Consider the following 24,582-nt stretch of genomic DNA (forward strand, 5'->3'; position numbering starts at 1 on the left):
CACTGAAATTATCAATTACTTTTTACATACATCTCCATTCCATCTGTGATTTTATTATGACTTCAGCCTTAATCCATGCAGAAAGAAGGTTTAGCCTTGCAGGTAACCTGTAGAAAACTGTTCAGTAAATTTTCACTTGTTCCAAAGTATCAATACAGAACATATCCATCCAGTATTTGCCCCCCCTAGATCAACAGAAATATGCTCACTGCTACAAAAAAACAGAAGTGAGATGTAAGAATATCTGCAGCCCCAAGTTAAATGTGGAACAACTGGCAAAGACTCACATCAACGTTCAGGAGACCAAAACAACCGCTCCAAATAATGTTTTACTGCTTTACTTTTCTTTCACCAGGACTAACAAGCACTGACCAAATCAAATGCTTTAACTACCTGCTACAAGCACAAAGATCTTCCTGGCACAATCCATTATCCACCTGACTGCAGAAAATCAGCTTAAATGTTGCTAAGGTTTCTCAGAAGAAAGATTTTCAGCCTGTTCAGGCTGGCTGTCCATTACTTGAAATAAAATGTTTTCCCAAGCATCTTCTATTTTCTACAGAAGAAAGAATTAAAAAAGAAAGAAAAGAAAAAAAAAAAAAGTGATGGAAATTGCAATCACCAAGAATAAAGAGAACACTAATAATAGTTCAGCCACAAAATCTGAGTTATTTGGCAAATTGGGATTATTCATGAAAACTGATGCCATATAAAAAAAATCAAAAGTAAAACAAAAAAGAAAGAACAAAACTCACTGCTTCTGAAGGGTATGAGAATTGTGTGGAAAGGAATGACTAAAAGGTTTTAAAGGTTATATGGAAAGCAACAGAACTGCCATGGTGCATTCAGTCTGGATACTCAGCTTTTAGAGCAGTTACCAAGAAACAAGAGGTACAGAAGAAAGTCATGTGGCCTCTAAACCTTCTATCTAGAGAATCACACTCACAGTCAAAAATGAAATTATTATCTCTCTGTCCTGTTATACAGGTATTATTTTTGGATTTCTTCTTATGTTATCCAATCCAACCTACACCTAAATCTTCCAAGATATTACTCTTGTGACATTCTGACTCATCCATATACCTGGAGCTATGCTTCCCCCCCTCCTCCTCTTGATGTTATCATCCTGCACCTCACTGTCTGCACTCTCTGTTAACAGCAATCTTATTCCATCACATGCACTCAGGAAACTACTACAAAGGTACTTCAGTTTTTTGTAGAGTCACTGCTTTCTCCAACTTCTTCCACGAAGTAAATCACCTCTGCATCACTCTGCTCACCTTCACTTTTAAAGCTTTTCAAAACTTCACTCAGACACCCACTGGGCTGCAGTTTAATGAGCCTTCCCTCCTGCAGCACTGATGGTTTCAGCAGCATCCACCTGTTCCTCACCACTTCATCCTATCCCCATGCTCTGCTCCCAGTTCTGCTCACACAAGGGCTTGTTCAGGTGCAGAACGAACCGAGTGAAACCAAGAAGATAAAAAAAATCCAGGTTTGGAATAAGTGTTTCTAAAATGAAAGTTAATTTAGTGCACATCAGCTGTGCACAAATGACAGAGCACAGCTCAGGTGCTGGCACAGAATGAGAACCATCAACAGCAGCTGCTTGACTTAGCCCTGGAGCTAAGGAATTACTGAAAATAAGCTTTTTGCAACAGGACATTGAGTTCAGCTCCCACCATCCCATAAAGCAGCTGACTAAACTGTTAAACAGGTAACACTGCACCCTCTCAAAGGCTGGGCTTGACACCTGCAAGGAAACTCTTCCAAAGATCTGTTCTTTCCTTGCTTCCCCTCCTCCCAGGGCTTGACTTGGCTGCACCACGGAAGGAAACTCAGCAGTGGTTGGGATTGGGATGGGTTGGTATCACTAAACTTCACCTTGGTGACCAATTCTAACTTTGTGTTTGCACTCTATCTGGAAAAATCCAGATTTCACTTGGAACAGAGGGGCTGAGTCTGGTTTTGCCAGGTATTTACACTGCACTTGGCACAAACAGAATGGGAACACCTCCCAGGACTCATAACCAAAGGTACTGTAATAAAGGACACTCCAGCCTCCCCTTCTCTCTCAAAGAGCCATGAAAACCATTACAGAAACCATCACTGCCCACGTGACAACAAGGTCAAGTTCTCTTGTTTCCCATCTCCCTCTTTTTTCTGGAAACAGAAATTCAGTCAGGAAGTGCTGATATAATGTTCAGCTGATCACAGGCTGGTTTGGGCTGGAAAGAACCGTAAAGACCGTCCTGTTCCAATCCCCTGCCATGGCAGGGACACCTCCCACTATCCCAGGTTGCTCCAAGCCCCATCCAACCTGGCCTTGGACATTTCCAGGGATCCAGGGGCAGCCACAGCTTCTCTGGGCACCCTGTGCCAGGGCCTCACCACCCTCACAGGGAACAATTCCTGCCCAATATCCCACCTATCCCTGCCCTCTGGCAGTGGAAGCCATTCCCTGTGTCCTGTCCCTCCATCCCTTGTCCCAAATCTCTCTCCAGCTCTCCTTTAAGCACTGGAAGGGGCTCTGAGGTCTCCCTGAAGCCTTTCCTTCTCCAGGTGAGCATCCCCAGCTCTCCCAGCCTGGCTCCAGAGCAGAGGGGCTCCACCCCTCATAGCATCTTCTCATATGGCAAAAGTCCTGGGATGAGGTGAAATGTGGGAATAGGAACAAGGGAGCTTCTGCACCACGATAGAGAAAACCCTGATCTGACATTCCCTTCTCTCTGCACCAAAGTGTCTGGAAGTTTCAGTGCAATTTTTGCAAACCACCTGTCTTGTGGAGCAGGTGGAAAGGCTGTTTGGAGAGCATTTTTCTGCAAATGGAATTTGATTAGTACACGAACCTTCCATGTAATGTTCTTATAATGAGTAAATTAGTAGGTGATATAAACCTCTGGAAAAGGGAAGACTGTAATGAAAACCTTATTATCCTTTTTACAGTAAGGCTGAACAGAAACTGATGCTATGTTTAAATTGATCATGGTTTTATTCCCACCCCCAGGCAAAGCTGCAAAAACTCAATGAGCAGTGTGATTTCATTAAATATATGTATAATGAACAATTTTCTTGTCCTTTGAAAACAACTGATTTGAAGGTAGACTGTGGTATAATGACTGACATCTGGGTTCTACAGCCTTTTCAATCTGCAGAGGATTTCCTATTACTGACTGAAGGTGAAAGAATCACAAACACAGAGAAAGGAGAGGAAAAGCAGTCTTAATAAGCTGGGAGCACAGGAATTTTAAACAGCTGAGAGAAATGCAGCAACTTTGTGGAGTTGGTGGGAAGTCTGCTATGCTGAGAAAGCTGTTCAAACATCCCCTCTGCTGAGCCTGGAAGAGGATGCTCAGGACACCCATGGACTTCAAAGAAATCTGGAACTGTTGTGGATTAGACACTGCCCTGACTGTATCCATTTGTAGCCAGAGCAGGACAGCACTTGTCTTGGGAAGGCACTCTAGGAAATGGTAGAGAGAAAATATTTGGCTTTCCAGATATAAATCTCTGCTCTTGGGAAGGAGAGCAGCGGGGTATGAGACAAATACACAGAAGTTACTCAGCTTTACTTGGTTTTGTCCTGACTCCACAGAGGAAAGAAACCTGGCTGACCTCTAAAACTTAGAAAAATCCCTACACCAGAAAAAAAAAAAGAAATCAGCATCTAAATGTGGATTTTTTTTCTATATCTCTTACATAAAGAGGTCTGAAGAACAGTGCTTGATCCTTAAAATATCCATCACTCTACAACTGTACTTTTTGAACCAAGAGACATCTATAAACACACATGGTTACAGTTCCAGTGAGAGAGAGAGAGAGATTGTGTCGGGTATTTCACTGAGAATCCTCAGGATTCATTCATCTGGAAAAGCAGCAGCCAGATCCATATGGTCAGATGACATAAATCTGAGATGCTTGTGGTTCTGCACTGCCACATCCTCTAAGTGGCTGTTTCAAAATTATTATGGAAATTTTAAAGATTACCTGTTCAGAAAAATAACTGGAATTTTAAACACAAAAAAATTCAATCTTATTACATGAGGTTCAGTGCAAGGGCATTTTAAAGAGTTTAAAGCATTTTTTTTTACTGATGCTATGGCATTATTCTCAGAAGGGAACTGATTTCACCACTAATGGATCTGAGGAGAATCTAGAGAAGCAATACAGAAGGGAATAGTAGCAACTCAGAAAAAAAATATATAGAGATATTTAACAGAAAATCCAAGACACAGTGGTACAGTAACTGCAGAGTTGTATTTTGAACTGTTTGCAACCTGTCCAAGCAATTACCATCTCTGTGCTCTGACCACACAAGAAACCAAGATATCTAATCTGATTTTCAGCCTTCAAAACACCTCTCCAGTCTGACTCCTACTGGAACTGAAAATCCCCCAAGTCAAGGAGAAAGGCAGAAAATGCATTTTATTATTTACCAACATTAAAACATGCAGTAACTTCTTGCATAAATACATAAAAATCTGATGTTTTCTGATGGGATCAATTAACAAGTGATTAGTATTTGCAGGCTAAAGGAAATGTGAGAAGTAAATAGGTGACAATGGAATGCTAGTCCCTCAAAAAAAAGCAATTTTCCTAACATCAGATTAATTTTTCCACAGAGGAACTTTTCATATACAGTTTTCATCTTGATAGTGAATCTCTGAAAAACTAATCTCTGTGAAGATTAACAAAACAAAGGAACCCAGATAAACTCAAAAAAGACACTGAAACTTTCAAGCTGTCAGGTAAATAAATTATTACAGGCACCTCGGTGGAATACACAAGAGTTTCCATATAGGATTATGATGGAAAATTAAAGGGTTTAAACAACAACATCAACAACAACAAAAACAAACAAACAAAAAGCAAAAAATCAAACAAAACCAAGTTGAAACTGGCACCTTTTCAAATGAAGTAATAGATTAAGTGGTGATAAAAGTGGCAAAAAGCAGCCCATGTCAGTCCAGGATGTAATCAATGCTCTGTGTGCTGTGAAACCTGACCTGAGGCAGCTGCTGGATCTGAGACAGGGGAACAAGGGTGACACCAAACATGAGTACATGGTGAGCTAGAAAGTAATTCAATTTTAGTGACATGATATTACTCACTGTACCCATTTCCTCTAAAACACCTTTAACCAACGCTTCAGTCTCAGCCATCTTTTCTGGAAGCTTCCCTGTGAACACCCTCCAGAGGCTGTTTCACAAGGATGCTCAAACTCTCCCTGTTTTTCCTTTTGGGCCTCATCCTCTTTGCCTTTTACCTTTCCTACCTCCCTTTTCTACTGGCTGCCAACTCTCTGCAACACTTCTTGCTTCCAAAGCATTTCAAAAAGATTCATAATTGGTTTTCACATCTTGAACGTTTTTGCAGAATTATTTTTGGCCTCCAGTATAATATTTTGGGCATTGAACACTTGCACATTATGATACCTTTTTAAAAAAATTCTCTTAAAAAAATTCTCTTATCTAAAAGTAGCTTTCACTGCTGTCCTGAGTCCTCATTGTCTTTCCCTCATTTTCTATTTTAATGAATATTATTTATTTTCCTTACTTCCTTGAAATGCTTAGACTCTGTATTTTCCCAGGTCCAGGTTAGGTTCTTTTCCAACCTAAATGATTCCATGATTCTGTGAAGTTTCTCAAGAACAAAATCCCAAAGTGTTCTTTTTAATTGCCTTTTAATCTTATCTCCCTGCAAGTGTAGCTCTTTTTGGAGATTAAACACTACCATAGTGAATTAATTTGCCTTTTTCCCCACCTCCTACAAGACTTTGAACCAAAATTTCTTCCATCACTGCTTCAGATGTTTCCAACAGTAGCAATTGTAGACCCAAGCTCCTTCAAAACCAAGTTTTCCTCTCCTGTGATCCTGATTACACTTCAGTAAAGTAAAAGTTTAAGTGTAAATTCTGCCTCATCCTCACTGAGCTTTTCCTACTTCATTGCAGAACCTCAGTCCATGCAATATGATTATATTGCCTGTTAAAACAATTAACTCCTTGATTTAATTGGATTTTGAGCTTTCTGGAAGGTAAAGCACATTCTCACATCTTCCCTCTACTACTTGTACAGTATCACCAGTTCCACAAAGGAATTCCTACCACCACTTTGGAAAAAAACTAGAGGTGAAGAGTAAAGTGACTATTTCTAATGATTAATATAAATCAATAAAGCAGAACAAATCATAAATCTTCCTGTTCAGATTGCAGATCTTATCAAGCTCAGTTACCAGGACCAAAACTGGCTGATGAAAATGCATTTTTCACCACTGCATGTAACGGAGAACAATGTGGGAATAACATGGGGAAAAGTAATTCTACTTTACCTGTGAAATGCTTGGCAGGGAGTGGGAACTGAATGATCTTTAAGGTCCCTTCCAACCAAAACCACTCCATGATTCTATGGGAAGACAGAAGGCATGGACACAAACAGAACTCACAACAGTTCCTACAACACAAGAACTTAAATGCACCTCAAACTCCTCACTCACCAGATTTCAAACCATCAAACAGATAACATTTCTCCCCTCAGCTTCATGGAACCAATTGCAGCAGGATGTTTCAGAAATGAAGGGAACATTTAACGAGGGAATCTATGAAACAATAACATCTCTGTCCTCAATTAAAAACTCTGGTCCAGTTGCTGCCCTGAGACTCAGGGAGTCCATAAACAGCTGGTTCTTAGAGGCTGGATGGGATATCCAGGGATCAATCAAACCATATATATCCTCTTCTTTCCAAAGCCCATCACAGAAAGAAGGACAGGTTTTATTATTAACTTGCCCTGTGATCAGCATGGTTAGTATTTTCTGATTTGCAGAAACCTCTGTACAACACGCACTTGGAGTTGGGCAGAGTTTGGCATTCCAGAGATGTCATCAGACCAAGCCACAATTCTGCTAAAATCCTACACTTGTTCAAACACATAACAGTCAAGGGACTTCATCAAACTTTCAGTGTTCAGTTCCCTTTCAAACCTTTTAGGCATCCACGTGTTTGTGTGTAGGTTTAGGAATCAAAGCTCCTGAAATAGAGTCAACGGAGGCACTTGAAAAATTCTTCAAAATATCTCAGGCAGATATTCCCAGCCATATCAGAGTTCTACTGAATTCAATTCATCCCAGTTTTTGCTGATTTACAAATGTATAAGACAGCACTTCCCGAGTCTAATTAAAACTTTCCTCACACATCTGTTAAAAGCAAAAATATACTGAAAAAAAAAAACCCAAACAAACCCAAAAAGCAGCAATAATAAACTACATGCTCCACTTCACAAAGCTGGATTTCATTCACAAATCTACCAGGTTTTATTCTCCATAAGAGATGACTCACTGCATGTTCACTCCCTTCAATCTTCAAACACTTTGTTAATATATGCAGGAAACAAAGCTGAAATAGTTTGCTTATGAAAAGGGAGGTTTTTCTATCAACCCAGAAGCTGCAAAGGTGCAAGAATTTGACTTGTACACAAAAGAATATTTAGTATACAGTGGAATATTTAAGCAACAGAGACATTCTTTCAGTGGGATTTATCCATGTCTCACAGAATAAACAGAGAAATAATGATAATAATGAGGAATTATTCCACATGAAAGACAAATAATCAGTTAAATTTGGCCCAAAGCTAGAGGGAAATATTAGCCAAATATTGGTAAGGATTGCCTGAAATTACCGTTTTCTTTACCTAAGAAATGAATAGAAAGGTACAAAGCCCCAGAAGCTCACTTTCAGTCTGAATTTTATGATGATACACTACTCTTGGTCAAAATGTAATGGAGAAGGCGAGAACGCTGAAAACAGTAAAAACCAGAATTTACTCTCAGCTCTTTCATCAGCCTGTTTTTATGGTATTTGACAGGAAGCCACCCTAGCAGCCCCTAAAGAGTAAGAACATCACAAATCTTAGTTTTATTGCTGTTTTCATAAAAAGTTCTTCAAAAGCTCATGTTTCGCCCGTCTTCTAACTCCAGATTTTTTGACTTTGATGTTAAGTTTTAAACAGACAGGTATTGTAAACTTCTTTTCTTGTCGTGCTTTCCACTTGCACATCATAACACCTAACCTCTCTCTCAGAATTCCTTCTACTCATTTTTATTCCTTAATGCAAGGCAGAAAAGTGCCTCCATTACTTTCTCACTCCCCATTCTGTACATGGCAGAAATCTCTGTTTCCTTTGTTTGATTTGAAATCAAAGAGAGTTGTAAGAAACCAGACAGCTCCTCACAATAGCAGAGGAAACATACAGAGAGCTCTGTTTTTCTCAGACACCAGACCTATCATTTTACCTCATCTAGTGAAGAAATAAACTGTACAATTCCTTTAAATCAGGCTATAGGCTACAGCCTATATTATCAATCATTACCACTGCTCAAATCCAAACATTTCCAACATCTACAGGCCTTCTCTGCTAATAAAAGCACCTAGACCATTTTTCAAACTGAAATACTACGTAACAGTAGCAGAAAACAGAGCAAATTAAAAATAACCAAGTAAAATGAACAATACATTTCTGTAGGTCCCACCATCCTCTGCTAACTAATGAGGTTGTTACTCTTCTTCCTTCCAAATGTTCAACAAACTAAATGTTTACTTCCAGGGATGGGATCAATAAAAATCTGGTGGCAAAGGGCTCTCTTCTTTACCTCTGAATTTCCCCAGTCTGAGACAGATGCCACACAAGTCTTGGTGAAAATAGTCCTGTGCTATGGTGAAAACTCACTTTTTTCCCTTAAAACCAGTTCAAACCATGTAGTCATTTAAAGGAAAAAAAATTACCTATGAGTTTCTGGTTTGTCACCTCCTGGATTTAAATGGAAGTAGAAATATGGGCTCTTTGATCATTACAGAATGTTTATGAAGCTGCACAGAAATAATTCAGTGCTGGCCTGTGACAGCAAAGCAGCACTGAAGGAGACAGTGATTTAATTTCCAACACGTCAGCGAGCCCTAGGAGGGTGCTGGTACTACAAAAGAGGAGAATCATCCTTGCTGAAGAGGCTCCTCCAACCTCCCCCTAAACCAGGGCACATTTGGGCAGGAGGGCTGTAAAACCCAGGAGTCAGGGATAAAATGTGACATTCTTTCTAGAGGACAAGGAGCTGTTGCTTAGAAACTGTTTACAGACAGATCCTGCTGGAGTACCTAAAAAAAAAAAAATAAATTAGGTCATTCTTGGCTGTAGGTAGGAGAGATCTTTATTCATACAAACCCCTCCATGTCTCTCTTTACTGTCAATAATTAACAATCCTTTAGGAAGGCTTCTTGGATGCTCTTTTAACCAACAACTGCACATTCCCAATGGCAGAATTACCCATTTTGAAACAGCCTGGTGGGTAAACTGACATCACAGTTCCCTCAGGAGGCTAAGCCCAGGTTCCAGGCACAGATTGTGCCATCTTAGGAAGGGACTGGCATCAAAAGTGAAATCAAAAAGGGGTGGGGGCAAAGTGCAATTAATCTTAATTGTTGTAGAGACAAAAAAAATATTTAAAAAAAACTTTAAAAAAATTAAAAAAAAAAAAAAAGGAAAAAACATGGCAATATCACCAGACCAAAGGGAAAAAAAAACACCTCAGTTCTACTTTTTAAACTCCTGATGAAACCAGGTCTGCTAAAAATGAAAGGGGAAAGGCCACAACACTTCTTTGAAGCCACGAGAGAACAAGGTTTGCCTTGAAGAACAAAAGGTGAAGTTGGAATTGGATCACTTGATTAAGGGAGGCACTAAAAGGAGTTCCTAAGTATCTAAACTAAAGTTGAAAGCAAGCACTCATTGCTCAGAGAAAACAAATTCGTTCAGAGCAGATGGGAAAGAAAAATTATATCAATCCAGAGCCAGTTTTCTCCTCCGCATAAATAATCCACGCTTGAACAATTTTTCCTCATATAAATAACTACATTTATAAGAAGCCTCAAGTAAGAAGGCTCTTATATCATTATTCACTTAAAAACCACTCCGAAAATTCAGACAAATCACTGCTTTCTAAGTAAAAGAAAATAAAATGCACAGCTTGTGGTAATAAACAGCTCATTGTCATCATTCCTGAGAAAGTCATTTTTTCTCTTCACTTAAAAATAAATGTAGGAAGGGCTTGTTTTCTTATATTGAGCAAATCACATCAAATGAATACAAGTATTAGAACATGGAACATAATGTGGAGAAGGGACAAATGTCACAGTGATAACCTCAAAAAACAAAGTTGGTGTTGTAGAACAAGCACCTCTGGTTGAAATTTCAGGGGCAGGTCTCGAATTCATCAACAAATGCCACATTCTCTGTAGTGTCAGCAGAAGGTCACCAGAGCATTCTTGAGGCCAGGAAAATAAGGATCAGGAGAGCCCCTGTAATTCAGTCAAAGTTCCTTAATTCTAAGGACAAACACGAGCCTGTGTTGTGCCACCCTGAGTGACAAAGACTTTCTTAGGATGACTTGTATAGGTGCAGGTAACATGTAAGATAAAAGTTTGGGCTTTCAGGGGTTATCATAACCTAACACAGGTTCAAAGTCTGGGAAAATTGTTTAACTCCTTCACTCCATGCATGGCTTCCCAGCCCTGGAAGGTGGCTCATGGGATAAGATCCCACTCCCCCATGCCAGAAACACGGACAAAAACAGCCAGGAAAAAAGGAGTCTTAAAAACCACAACTATTATTATTCCCAAATTCATCTAGAAACACACTTTGGATTAAAGTAATGCTAATTATTTAAAAAATTAAAGATAACATGGCCCATTTCCCAAAGCCACACAGGAGAATTGCGAAGCGTGGAGGAGAGGCCAACCTGATTTTTATTCATGTGTTGTTGAGCTTATCTACATGGGAATCAGAATTATGCTCTATTTAGCCCTCTGTCAGGTTGTTCAGGTTTTAAAATAACTGTTAATGAAATCACAAGCCTTCAACACAAACAGCAGCAACAAAAATAGCACCAGGACACAAAACATTGGACTGCAGCAGCTCTTAGCCAGTGTGGAGCAAAAAAGCATCTCCCTACATCCAGCTGGCTTGATATAAAACACAGGGAATAATAGATTGCATTTTACTGAGGCCTCACTACAGTGATTTGTATTTTGTAACAACCTTTACAGAAATGCAGCTCTTAAAAATTAATTTTTCCTTTGGCTTAAGAACCTAACTTAGCAAGAAACTAATTCAGCACGGGAAGTGCTCATTACTTTAACACATAAGATATCTGGAAATCACCTGAAGCACAATAATTTATCATAATAAAATACAACATTTCCTGTTTTTCAGCTTTTTCAAAGTATTGTGAAGAAATCAATTTTAACACATTCAAATGGTTTTAGCCTTAAAAATACTACTGACATGTACTTTACACTCCATTATTTAGAAATATATACACACTTTTTTGGTCTGAAGTTTAGACTGAATTTTAGGGATGACTCTCAACAAAATTTTTTCTTTAAAAGAATAAAATCCCAGGATCACAGAACCAAACAATGGTTTGGGTTGGAAGGAACCTTTAAAGATCATTTAGTTCCAAACCTCCTGCCACAGGCAGTAAAAGATAAAAGTAAAAAGTGGTGGTAAGTTTTCAGTAAAAGGTGGTGGTGAGTTTTTGCTTTGCATTTTCACGACAGAGGACCTTGATAAATATGGCTAAAACACCAACATCTCCTTTAATGGTGATTAAATATGTGAGAACTTTACGTGGCAGTGTGGTATCACTGCTGGGACACAAGAAATCCAAGTGATTACACACCTCCACCAAATCCATCTATTTTATTTAGTGGGATCCAAAAATGAAAAAACAGTTTTTCTTCAGACACCAAAATTTCCTTGGAGAAACAAATAATGAAACCTTTCTAACACAGTGACTGTGACCACTGCCCTTGACAGGTCCTGTATCTCTCCTCATGATGTTTTCCACAGCACTCTGTGTTTAGAAACACAAGCACAGAGTTAATTCCAGTTCAGCACACAGAATTTAAGATACACGTGTCTGTAATACCTGAAATTCAAGACATTGGAAATTCTATTTCCACTTTGCCGAATTTTCTCTGAAATGCCGGTTCTTTCATGAAATTTCACCATTATTTCATGTACCCTGCCACACTAAAGACTGAGCTGTGCTTCCTCCCAGGGCATCTGTCCACCCACACCAGCACTTTGGGGAGAAATACAGTGAAATTTATCAATGAACTCAGCGCTTTGGTATGGCTGGGGTTGTTTCTGGCACTGAGTTACAACCCAAAATATTGTAGAGAATCAGCCAGCATGAGACCCGTGCCCTAAGCAAAGAGCAAAGCTGAACACTACAAGCTCTCTCTGTCACATTGAGGGAGCTCAATCCACCTGTAATGTTTTCTTCTACCAACATGACAAAAGAAGCTTCTCACTTCAGAGGAAAAGCAGTCTTTAGATTAAATCAACAACACAAAAATAGCTCATTAAAATGAAAGATTGAGCACTATGTATTGTGTATTTGCAGCAGCTCAGAAATCAGATGCAAAGAAGAGCTGATGTACCAGACACTTATTGCTACATTTTTAACGTTAAAATGACAAAAAAAAAAAAAATCCTGCTCACATAAATCATTTGCTTTCTAAAGCATGTAACAGACACAATCAGTGCTCACAACTGCTCTATAAGGTAACACAGAAAAACATCTGAATTTTCCAGAGACAGAAGCAATTTATGTATCACTGTAATAGTACACAGGACTGGCTCCAGCTACACTCACAAAACACAGACACAATTCACAGCCAAAGGCAGAACCAGCTCCAGAAGTGTTGGGTAAGAGCTTTGCAACACTGATGAAAATTCTGTAATTAATTTCAGAGGATCAAGGATTTAATCTTGCATAATCTGAATACCCAAACTAGTCCCTTAGACAAGACAGCCAGAAACCATCTGCAATGCTGGAAGAGGCTCCTGGTAAAATAAATCTTTCTACTCAGTCCTTGTTAAGCGTTCCTCATGTTTTGCACATTTCTTGAAATTGGAGAAATGGATTTCAGATTCAAGGCACTGAATTTACTGCAAAAGGAGGATTAAGTGAAGACCAGAGTTTAGATTCAATATGGGTGCTTTAGTTTTATTTTAATGCATAAAAGAGGTTTACCTGCTCAGATACACTACTTTTCTTTTGTATTTATATACTTTCCTCTTAATAAAAGGGCTCTAAGTACCTGAAGCTGTAAAGTCTTGCTGTGTTGAACCTGTCCCACAGCAGCTGTGCTCTGCCTGTCGTTCCCATACCCGAGCTGCAATGGCCCAGAGGTGACATCCACTCCAATTTCTAATTAAAGCTAGGTGGAATTTATTAAAACCACTTTTTTTAAAGAGTGATTTTAAAATTCTTTCCTCATTTACACTAGCTTGCTTTAACCCCAGTGAAAAACAACTTATTAATGAAAAACAACAATGAAAGAGAAACATCTGAACCAGCCCAGCCAAGGGGTGATTTTTGGAGATACAATCAGTCTGTACAATTCTCAGCACACCTGAAGTGTTTAAACTCTAATGTCTTATTTTATATTTATTTATTTTATAGAATCCCAGAATATCCTCAGCTGGAAATCATTCCCCAGTCTGTCCACACATCCAGGGCTGTCCCATCCCAGGTGCAGAATGCAAGACTTGCCCTTGATAAACTTCCTATGGTATTTCTTTGTGGAATGTTGTTTTCAGTCCTTCCTTAAAGATTCATTTTGTTTGATTGTGTAATCAAACATTAATTTATCTGATCCACCCATGTCCTAATCATTGCACAGCCCATCTCACTCTGTTTCAAGAACTATTTAGTGACTGTGGATTATCTCCCAAGGGTTGACCAAGAAAAGCTTTAGACATCCCAAATCCTGCAGCACCCCCAAGGGTGGCACAAACCTTTCCTCTGGATATTGTGGCAACAGAACAGTCCTCACACCACCTCTAATGTGTTTATGGTGCAGAGAGAGCAAAATTGAAGAGATCCCCATTTTTATGCCATTATGTAAAACTGATTCAAAATTTAAAATTAGGGAAAAAAAGTCTTTCCTCTTCCTCCTGACTGATCTTTTTATGAAAAACCAGCCAAGAAGCTGTTCTTGGGCTAGGTAAATTTTTTTTGTTGTTTGTTTCTTTTGGCTGAGTGTCAACCACCCAGCAAAAATAAACTCATTAAGCTGACAAGAGACCTGAACACACTCATGTTGTCAGTGCATCTCAGCATCATTCTCACAAACCCAAAAGCCAAAAAACAATTAAAGTAAAGTTAAGCTGACTCCACCCTTAGGATTGCAACCAAGTTTGCAAGGATCTCAGTCCAAAGTCAGTGTCTGGCAGCATCTGAGCTAAAGGGGATGTGCAGCCTCAGCACATGTCAAGCCAAAACAGTTCCAAAATAAGCAAAAAGGAGAACATGGAGTGTGGAGCCTCCAGAAGGGCATCTCTGCCACAATTAGAACTCTCAACCTAATTGTGTTTTCAAGCCTACTATTTTTGCATCCATTCCACACTGCTCTCCCTGTGTTGAATCTTTCCAGTTATCTGGGATTTTTCCTTTGCTGCCAACACATTTGTAGTTTGCTGAGCGGATCCCCAGCTCAAGGCTCACACGGAGCCTTGTAATCAGCGAGGTTTCTACTTAAAAGCAAAAGGGAAAAAAGTTACCATGGCTACTACAGTCACTCAGCTTCCTCAACTACTTCAAGACATTAATTCTGAAGGCTTTTTGGCTATGTTTGCACAAAATGTATGCTTCCATACTACTCTGTCATGTAAATTAGGTTGTGCTGCAGTGTTTGAGATCACTTGGGACCATTCAATACCTTTGGCTGCTGTTCCAAGAAGACTCCACAAGAAGCAAGGTGATAGTTTCACTGATCATATTAAGGAAATTAAAATTAAATATATTAAATATAATTAAAACAATAATAAAATGCTGTTTCTTACCCAGACAAATGAAGGTAAATATCTGAACACAGATACCCCAGACATTTTCTAGTTCTTAGGCTGAATTTGTAAACAAAATACAGTTGGTAGTAAGTACAGAATTAGAACAAGGCAAACCATAAAGTATTTGCAGAAAATGCTCTGGAAATGCACTTAAGTTATTCAGAAGATGAGGAAGGCATACAGAAAATGATAAAATGTGTATGAGATTTGATGATGGTTTTCATCCAAACACTGCATGAGTAGAAGACAATCCTGCCCAGGACTTGTGTCCCCACTTATCTTAGAAAGCACCTGAGCACTTCCTCCACACTCACCTGCATCCCCTGGGCTCAGGCCTGAATGCAAGGATTGGAATTTGAGCATGAAAGAAAAAAACCCCAACTTGGTTCAAGGATGCAATTAGTGTGCGAGAGCAAATTAACACATCGAGGGATTCAGTCTGCTGCCTTAGCCAAGCACAGAACTCTCTCTAAGCCATGCAAGGAAAATGAAATCACAGGCTAGAAATAGTTCTCTTTCCTTCTCTTCACCTTCCTGTTCTTGCTAGGTCTCAGATGTGACCCAGAAACAATACTTAGCAAGGCCAAGAGACCAAAACACGCCAAATGAAATTCAGCTTGAATTTTAGGGGGAGCACAGGCCACCCATGTGAGCCCAGCAACAGCTCTGCAATCTCTGCAGCCTCCAGCCAAGCAGGACATTTGTCAGAGCGTTCCTACCCTGATTCCCTCCCTACACCACCCCATCCTCCTTCATTCACAGGCTTCCTGACAATTTCTTGTTCTTAGAAGTATTTCTGTGGAGCATCCAAGCACTGGGAATGTAGATGACGGAGATAATAGAGACGTTTAAAATTAGACTAAGCAGCTGTAATTCAGAATTTGCATTTCTGACTTGATTATAGTAAGCACTGAAGACTATCTGCACAAGAAATAGAAAGGAGTTCATATGCTGCAATAAAAATATATGAATCTCTCTCACTTTGACCCCATTAAGGGAGGGGGAAAAAGGTAACAAATGGCAGTTTTATGGAAGTTTTTTCTTTGCTATTCTATAACTTCATTTTAAAGAGTCACCTGTGGATTTTAATTGCAAGAATTAAAGTATCCAGCTTTCCTATATTTTACAAATGGGAGAACTATTCTCCTGCTTGCCCTGCATTTTTCTCACTTCATCTTTTAGCTGTTATCTATTTTATACCTTTCCATATAAGCCTGTACAGTCTCTTATCTGAACAGTCAACATTTGTAACCATGGGATAACTATTTATGAAGCACTTTGATAAATTCTCTATCAAAATCAAGCACAGATGACACAATTTTACTTAAACATTCTGTCACAATAAAAAATGTTAGAACCAATCCTGCTCTATTTTTTGTAAAAAACCAAATAATCATTTTCATTGCATGATTTTTTACAGAGATGCAGAAGAAAAAAATAGTATTTGGGTTCTACATTCAAAGTTTCTCCATAACTATCATGAAGAATTAACCATAAGTAATTCTTATTTACTGGTAATTTTATATCTGGTAATTTTATATCTGGAAGAAAGACCTGACAACAACTTTCAAAAAAGTTAATATTTAATGACAGAAGACATCACACCTATTCTCTGTTAATTAATATTCATTCATTTACTTAAAACTATTAATTGACAGAAATCTCCAAATTACTTTACAAAGTACAAAGTTACAGAACAGCCTTGAAGAAGAAATTTCACTATCCCCAGAAGCAAATGACAAAATGTTTTTCTAGAAGTACCAAAGGCAAAATACCTAATTATATAAAAAACATCTGCCTCAGATTATCTGTCTGCAAATAATTCTTATGCCTCTTTTTGAAAGAGTTTATTCATTTTTCTTAGTGTGGATCCTCTGGAAAGGACACAACTATTGCTACTACATGATTGCACTACAAGAGAACTAAAACCAGTGCTTACCAAAATTTTACTCCATTTTTTAAGTGCTTTACTCCACAGTCTAATTTGAAAGTTAAATATGTAGGAAGAAGCCATTTGGAGTTTCTTCTGATGTTTGAAAAGACATAGAGAACTGATAAAAGTGGTTTTGTCAGCTCTGCACAGGGTGGACACAGCTACTGTATTTAAAACATAAGGAATAATTCCAATTGATGCTTTCCTTACAAGCACAACTGAGAGAACTGAGAGATTCAGCTGCTCCTGCTGTGCTGAATGGGCTTTAATGGAGAACTGCCATAAAAAGAGATTCAGTGGAATATGGAAGAGTGGGTTTTGTTAGTAAATACCAGCGTATTAAAAATTAAGGTTGATTAGTTGTAGTAAAGGGCAAAGTGAATAATCCATTTAGAAGCTTTAAGTAACTTAAAAGCTTAAACCCCATTTGCAGAAGTCACCTGGGCAACTGGGAGCCTCCCCCAACCAAAACCACTTCCACTTTCTGTATTCAGAATTTAACTTCCACTCACATTTAAACTGCCTTCCATTTGAATAGTCTTGTCTGCATTAAGCATATTGTAACATATGCTTGTTGGGTTTTTTTTTTTAATACAAAGCTTCAAAGAAAAGGACAAGTCTACAGGAGAAAGAAATGTCACATAATAATGACTGTAACACCAGTAATAACAGCAGATTGAAGTAGCTACAAAAATATCTTTAAATACTCGGAACACAGAAGTTCTTTTGTATAACTACAAAATCTGCTGGTTTTCTTACCTCTCAAATGCAATCCCTGTGAGATGTTCTTAATGTTACAGGATTCAGCTTCACTTAACTGAGTAGTTCTCATTACTTAAGAAGCCTGAAAACTTGGGCAGTCTCTGCTGCAATGTTGAAAATGTCTCTCCACTGTTCTCTGTACCAGAATACTAATGCAGGGGGTGATGTGGCAGAAAAGCACAGCTAGACAAAACATATTCCAAAGGAGAAAAAAATAATAATAAAAAAAAAAAAAGCCTGGCTATCAGAAAATGCTGATTCAGCAAAGTTAAAGCACTTCAAGGAATAGTGTGCTTTCTCCACATATCCAACAAAAAACTATGGAAAACCTTTCCTCCTGCCTCTTACAAAGCCAAAATGCTTTGTCTGATGACAACAGAAGACATCTGAAACAATAAAACGTGTATGGGATGAAGGGAGAAGAGACAGTCCTGCTAGGGGAAGTTTGTTCATTTTACTGACAATTTTAAAATTCACCTGCTCATTCCATGCCAAAACAAAAAATTATTCAAAACACAAGGAACACAAAAATCCTGCCTTCCAACCAATTGTACTGTTAACTGATGGTCACAACAGTTTCTTTCCCCAGAGCAGCTGATCTTTTGTTGTATAAATATTACTTCAACCTATCCTAGTGTTTGGAAACATTCATTAATTCCTTTCTGTATCCAACCCCTGTCTGGAACCAGATATCACTGCTCGCTCAGTGGCTCGTGTGTGATGCTGAGGAAGCCAGGAGGAAACTGAGATGTAGAGCTCTTATCCAGAAACCTGATACAAAATTCATTTACAGCTGTAGAGTGCTGAGCCTGCCCAACCACAGGTTTGATACACCAGCATTATCACTCTGGGATGTATTTAGATCTACAGTGGATTCCTCTAAGACAGGAAGAAGCTACAATACAACAGCTTAGAATCAGAATGGAATCATGGAATGGTTTGGCTCAGAAGGGACCTTAAAGCCCATTTTGTTCCACTCCTCTGCCACAGGCAGGGACACCTTCCACCAGCCCAGGGCGTTCCAAGCTCCATCCAACCTGGCCTTGGACATTTCCAGGGATCCAGGGGCAGCCACAGCTTCTCTGGGCACCCTGTGCCAGGGCCCCACCACCCTCATAGGGAACAATTTCTCTGTATTTCTAACAAATTTCCCCTCTTTCAGTTTGTTTCATCACTTGTTGTCCTGTCATTACAATGCCTGATGAAGAATCCCACTCTGGGTTTCCTGCAGCCCCTTCAGATACAGGAAGGTGCTGTGAGGTCTCCCCACAACCTTCTCCTCTCCAGGCTGAACAGCCCCAGCTTTCTCAACCTGTCTCCATGGGAAAGATGCTCTGGTCTCCTCAACAACTTCTTGGCCTGTCTCTGAACTTCCTCCAGCAGTTCCACGTCCTTCTTACACTGGGGGCACCCAAACTTAGGATGTTATTAACCAAGTTATCAACCACTGTTTTTATACAAGACAAAACCGGGTTTCTGGTATTTGTTGTCTCTTCTTCAACTTTTTTTCTGACAGTAGTCTTAAAAAAATCCTGTCTTTTTACTTTCCAACGCTGCTCAAGGCAGGCTGGACTCAGCAGCAGTTTGCTCCCAGTCAGGTTCAGATGTTGTTGATCCAGCTGGAAGATCTCACCCATCAGTTCTGGAGCTCCAGAGAGGACTGAGAGCCTCAGCTGCTCCTGCTCCCTGCAGCAGCCTGCTGGCTTGGAAAGCTGCGCCTTGGGAATGTTTTCAGAGCACTTAATCCTAACAAATGTAACAAATGTAGTGTTTATACAAAATCAACAAGTTCATCTTAGTCATGAGTAGCTCTCACCCTCCTGTGAAATACAGCTTTCTTTGAGTAACTTTCATCTTCCCTTCCCATTCTGGCCTTTTTTATATCTCCTTCTTGCATCTTAGCTAAAGCATCTCTAAGGGAACAATTCCTACAGACCTGAGCCACAAAACCTCCCAACAAGTTATGTCCTAAGCATGCCACTCTAATTCCTAACAGGTAAGTGCTGCTACTCTTTATTTCTGCACGTTGCCCTTCTCATTTCTAACTGCATATTTGTATTTTTTATTTACCTCTTCTTCCCTATGGGTGAGGCACAGGGTGCCCAGAGAAGCTGTGGCTGCCCCTGGATCTCTGGAAGTGTCCAAGGCCAGGCTGGACATGGCTTGGAGCAGCCTGGGATGATGGAACACGTCCCTGCCCATGGCAGAGGAGTGGGACTGGATGATCTTAAAGGTCTCTTTCAACCCAAACCATTCTGTGATTTTATTTCTGTATAGCTGCCCTTCATCTTTCCATGACCATTTGATATTTTATCTAAATTTAAAGTATTCCTTTGCTTTATCCACCTATGAACAAACTGTGGAGCAAGTGAAGAGTTCAGCTTTCTTTAGCCAAGCCTTGGAATATGCTGTATTAAAAGCAAATCCTACTCACATAAAATGTAATAAAACGTCGTTCAGTCACTGTAGACAGAAAAAAAAAATTAAAATCTCATGGTGGTGTGTTCAGACAGCATGTAATACCTGCAAGGCATTGTCATAACTACTACAATTTGGCCACAAAACAGATTTCAATAAATACTGTGCTTATAATTCATACATAACAAGAAGAAAAGTGTTAAGGGATAAAAAAATCCATACTTTTTGAAACAGTAGGTGTAAAAAACTAATAGGTGAGGATGAAGACATTTCTTGGCAGCAGGAAAAAAAAGCGGGGGAGAACTGCAGGAACAAAAGAAATCTCAGCTGTCACACAGGTGTGGTGCTAAACAGGGATTCTGAGCTACACCAACAGTGCAAAAGGGCAGATACAGTCAAAAAGTAATTCTGCATGTGCAAAGAAGTTGATGATTTGCTGGTACCACATGAGAATTTGGATTATTTTTCCATTTCATTGAAAATACAATGTTAAACCAGTGTTACTTCGCAGAAAACATTTCTGGTCAGCAGGTCAAAGGTCACCATGGAGGAGCATTCTCAGAAGTGTCCAAATTATCTGTCCCACAATCATGGATCTTTAGGAATTATGAAAATCCTTGGGAAATTCCAGAAGTCTGAATGAACACTTATGTTACAACCATCTCTCTAAGAGATCCAGTGAGACAGTGGTTGTAGCCATAGGAAGGTTAAAACAATGGCAGTCCTGAACAAAACAATAAGAAAAATTATATGGGACTCAACTGATGTCTCAGAGCTCTGTAACAAGTAATAGGACACAAAATAACAAAAGCTGACTTTCTGAAATGATTGTGGTTTAATTCCTTGATATCACTGATACTTCCAGTTGGCAGAAATATCTGTCTGCATGTATAAACTTCTCTGCCCTTGGTGCAGTGTTCTGTGAGCGCCTGACAACAAACCAGAACCAATGAAACTGGTGAAGAACTGGTTAAGTGACATCTCAAAAAGAAAAAAAGAACAGCTTTTGAGAAGAGCTCATCACAACATAACTCAGATTAACACGGAGTTCCCCAAAGGCGGAGCCACTACCACGAAACACCTTTTCAATTATTTGTAATTCTACACCATAAATCATGACATAGTTTGCACAAATAGAAATTGATAGAGTGCTACATAACTGAGATAAATCAGTTCCAAAAAGCCAGCAGGAGTGTTTGGTATAATCAATCAATGCTGGAAACAAAACATTACTTAAAAAAGCAACGTACAAAGTTATAAAGCTGCAATCAGGAAAACACATGCCAGTCTATGGAATGATGAACTCTTGTGGAAAGAAACAATCCTGCAAAGGGTTTGCCACAGTGAGAGTACCCAGAGAAAAGGAGATGAAAATGCAGGGCTACAAATGAAGGTTTAATATGTAAATGTGATGCAGAAGCAGGAGAGTAACCAGAGAGGTAATATTCAAAGCACAAAACACTCCTGAGAAAAGGCTCTGGCATGCTGCATCCACATCACGTTTTCATAAAAATGCTGAAAAAGTGGATTTGGAAAAAACAATCCCCAGAAACTGAGTTGTGAGGAAAATGCATGCAGTGAAAAATTTAAAGAATTTCAGTTCACTTTGTTTTTCAAGTAGAAAAGAGAGGGAATACTGGGTTACAGCAGATAAATACTTCCATGGTAAGAAAATACTTTGAGTTCTTTAGCATAGTGGAGAAAGGCACATCACTAACCAATGACTGAAAGCTGAAGCCAAATAACTTAATAAACAGCAGATTCTCTACCTCTTACTGTCTTCCGATCCAAATTCCAATTTTTCTGGAAAATATGTTTCAGCCAAATGCAAGTTATTGCATTCAAGAGTAACTGGATGAAATCCAAGTGACTACAACAGTCAAGGGGTCAGAGCAGGAGATCTAATTGCTTCCTTTGGCTTTCAAGCCTCAGTCTACAAATACTCTTGGTTTTCGGTGCTTCAAAGGCATTTCAGTAGTACCATGGATGCTCAACATTAATATTAAAAGAGCTCTCAGAAAATCTGCATGAATTACAGTTGTATTTCCATGTAAGGGCTCGAGTGACACTGGAGCTTTCCTGTTGGGGCTTCTGTCACCAGCAGAGCCCATTAATGGAATTACAGCTATCTTGTACCCAGCTGAGGTGGTATTTCTGTAAACAAGCATTTACACAATTGAGTGCAGAACTTCACCCTTCACATCAGTACTTTTTCTCCTCTAGAAAGAATCCTGTTTGACCTGGGGTATGAAAAGGCTGATACAATGCATTGTATCAATCACAGGCACTACAGGTAAAAAAAAGGAAAACCAGCAGCATTGTAATTGCCACAATGGCAGGAAAATCTGGTGTTTTCATCAGCAGCATTGTTTAAGCCTGCCCCTGTTTATGCTCCTCATCTACCTGGCACCCCAAAACACACACAGCACTCACAGCAGTCTTGACAAGTCCAACATTTTTCAGGAATACATGCCAAGGTAATGTATAACACACGTTAAATATCCAGGCTCACAGAGTTGTGCTGTAGCATCGGCTGCTGTGGTATCTGTGGATTTCTAAAATAACAGGAGGGTTGAAACGTTTCTATCCTGGTGAAGTATGAACTAACGTCAAATTCAGCAAACCGAAGTTTGAAAAGGCTGGAATTGTCCGAAACATTTTTGCAATCAAATAAATGCTCCCTAGGAGAGAGACACAAGCACCAAGTGACAGAGCATCACCTTACAAGAACCCAGGCATCACCCGCTACCAGCGAGGCACGACGGAGGGCATTCACCCCTCCAGCCTGCAGAGAAGGAAGCGCCTGCCACCTCCCGCTACAGCCCGCTGTAAATATCTATAAAAGTTTCTTTCCCGAAGCCCTGGAGCACGGATGTCCCGCCGAGCATCCCCACGGCCACCCCCGAGATGGGCACGGCAGCCAGGCGAGCCGGGCAGCTCCCCACCAGCACCACCAGGGCCGAGCAAAACTTCTTCCACTCCAAGGAGCCCCACGAGGGGACACTTTGGCTGCCGTCTCCTTCCAGCCAGCATCCCCACGGCTCCTCTCCATCCCCGCCGCTCCACGCAAAGACAAAGCCACGCTTTAAACTTTCGCTCCTCGCCACCGGAGCAGATGCTCTGCCGGGAGCTGGCACCTCTCGGGCTGGGCGCTGGCTGGGATGAGCAGCGGGAGGCTGGGAAGGTCTCAGACCCTGGGAGAGGCCTAGAGGGAAGGGATGGAGGAGGTGCCCGCAGCCCCCTCCCCACCGCCCAGCCCCGCTCCCCCGACCCTTCCCCGCTGCTCCCGGCGCACAATCGGAGCAGCAGCCACTGCAAATCACAGGGACGCACAGGGCGATGGATGAAAGGGAGAAAGGAGCCTCTGACGCCTGAAGAAAGGAGAATAATTTCAAACAATACCAAAAAAAAAAAAAAAAAGGACTTAAGATAATACGGAGCCAGGTTTCACCTCGAAGTGATGGCGGGTAAATAGATAAATAAGTGAAACAACACACCTTTGACCCTCTCCTTTCTTTCCTAAATATAATCCCCCTCTTCTCATAATACACACACCACAAAATGACCATTAATTCAAATCCATTCTTTACAGGAGGAGGAATTATCTCTGTGACCGACTCTGTCTCTTTCCCTTTCCCGGTCTTTCACTGCGCGAGAATTGAAATTGCATTAAAAAAAAATAAAAAAAAAAATAAAAAAAAAAAAGGAAAAGCGGGGAGGGGGGGGGAGGTGAAGGCAAGATTATTATATCTGGAGGGTGCGAAATGTGGGCACGGGGAGAGGGAGCCTGGGGGATGGGGAGGAGTGGAGAAAGGTGGCTAAGGAGAGAAGAAAGGAAAGGAGGACCAGGAAGCGCAGGGAAGGATGAGGGGAAAGCGAGATAAGGGGGTTAGGAGGATAAGGAAAGAAGGATGAAAGGAAGGAGGTCGGGAGGAAGGATGAAAGGGAGGAAGGGATGAGGGGAAGAAAGGAGGATGCTTTGCCCTGGCCTCACCTCAGCTCGGTGGGTGGGGGTGGGAGAATCTCTCGCCGCCGCCGCCGCCTCCTCCTCCGCCACCTCCTCCTCCTCCCCAGCAGCGCCGGTCACTGACGGGCCGGCTGTGCGGCGCGGCTCCCTCGCCCGGTCCCCGCCTCCCCGCTCGCCTGGCTCCCTCCTCCCGCCGCCGGCCCGAGCCGCGCTCGCTCGGCTCTGAGCGGAGCCGGGCGCTGCCGCCGCGGCCGCCCCGCCACAGCCACGGGGGGAGGAGGCGGCAGCGCGCCTGCGCCGCCGGGCGCTGCCGGCGAGGGAGGGAGGGATGGACCCGCCGCCGCTCCCGGCTCCGGGGCCGGCCGTGAGTACGGAGCGGGCACGGCTGCGGCAGGTGGGGCGCTGGGAGCGGGCCGAGGGCGCTGCGGGACCGGGGGATGCGGCCCCGGCGCGGGCGGTGCGGAGCGGGAGGCGGGGGGGAGGCACGGGAGTGATGGAGAGAGGCCGCTCACGAGAGCGGGCTGTGACAGCACAACGGGAACGGGCTCACGCTGAAAGAGGGTGGGTTTGGATTAGATAATAGGAAGAAATCCCTC

At 41.0% G+C, this 24,582-nt stretch overlaps 1 protein-coding gene across 2 annotated transcripts in view; it reads right to left on the reverse strand.

Moving 5' to 3' along the window:
• Positions 1-24,149, reverse strand: part of CTNNA2 (catenin alpha 2) — a 466,335-nt gene extending 442,186 nt beyond the window's left edge. The window contains exon 1 of one of the 2 annotated variants that reach the window (XM_058838585.1): positions 24,014-24,149. The gene's annotated coding sequence lies outside the window, so the exon portion shown is untranslated. The remainder of the gene's footprint in view (positions 1-24,013) is intronic. The other variant, XM_058838586.1, reaches the window with a different exon arrangement.
• Between the last annotated feature and the right edge of the window lie 433 nt (positions 24,150-24,582).

This window comes from Poecile atricapillus, chromosome 4 (genome assembly GCF_030490865.1).
Source record: "Poecile atricapillus isolate bPoeAtr1 chromosome 4, bPoeAtr1.hap1, whole genome shotgun sequence".
Classification (NCBI taxonomy): domain Eukaryota; kingdom Metazoa; phylum Chordata; class Aves; order Passeriformes; family Paridae; genus Poecile; species Poecile atricapillus.